The sequence below is a fragment of the Chrysochloris asiatica genome, unplaced genomic scaffold (assembly GCF_000296735.1).
Source record: "Chrysochloris asiatica unplaced genomic scaffold, ChrAsi1.0 scaffold00003, whole genome shotgun sequence".
In the NCBI taxonomy this organism is placed as follows: Eukaryota; Metazoa; Chordata; class Mammalia; order Afrosoricida; family Chrysochloridae; genus Chrysochloris; species Chrysochloris asiatica.
The window spans coordinates 15696990-15697763 of NW_006408521.1; the positions used below are offsets into that span (position 1 = coordinate 15696990).

At 42.1% G+C, this 774-nt stretch overlaps 1 protein-coding gene across 1 annotated transcript in view; it reads right to left on the bottom strand.

Moving 5' to 3' along the window:
- The window catches only part of HTR7 (5-hydroxytryptamine (serotonin) receptor 7, adenylate cyclase-coupled), a 92685-nt gene that overhangs the window by 20423 nt on the left and 71488 nt on the right, over positions 1-774 (bottom strand). The gene's annotated exons all lie outside the window — the stretch shown is intronic.

The following is a 774-nucleotide window of genomic DNA, read 5'->3' on the forward strand; positions in this document are numbered from 1 at the left end:
GTTGGCCCAGGATCGGACATTGTTTCGTTCTGCTGTGCATGGGGTCGCTATGAGTCGGTTCCAACTCAATGGCACCTGACAACAACAACAACTCACTAAATAGTAACTCTCGAAAGTTTGAAAACCACTGGCCCCTCAATAAACATGAAAAAGCATTCAACATCACGGAGTCATCAGGAAAATGCAATTTAAAAGTACAGTGACTCTCATCAGAATGATTAAAAATTTTAAGAAGAATAATAAAGACTATAATGGCAAATGTTCTGTTACTATATGGTTCTGTAACCTAGTGTGGTACTGTAGGATAGCACTGGACTACTAGCCACAAGGTCAGCAGTTCAAATCCACTGGCTGTTCCTCAGAAAACATACAGTGTTGCTGTGATTCGAGGGAACGTAACAACAACCCTCATATACAGTTATGGGAATGTAAATTGTTGCAGTAACTTTAGAAGTTTAGTTCTGATGTGGTACTGTGGAATAAGCACTCAACTGACTATAAGGTTGGTTTGAACCACAAGGTCAGTGGTTCAAACTTGCCAGCCACTCCTCTGAAACCCCATATAGAGTTGGAGATCGACTCAACAACACTCAACAATAACAACAAAGCAGAGATATTATAATACTATAATAAGTTGTTGTTGTTGTTGTTAAGTGCCGTCGAGTCGGTTCCGACCCAGAGCGACCCTGTACAGGGTTTCTGAGGGTGTAAATCCTTACGGGAGTAGAAAGCCTCATCTTTCTCCCGCGGAGCGGCTGGTAGTTTCGAACTGCT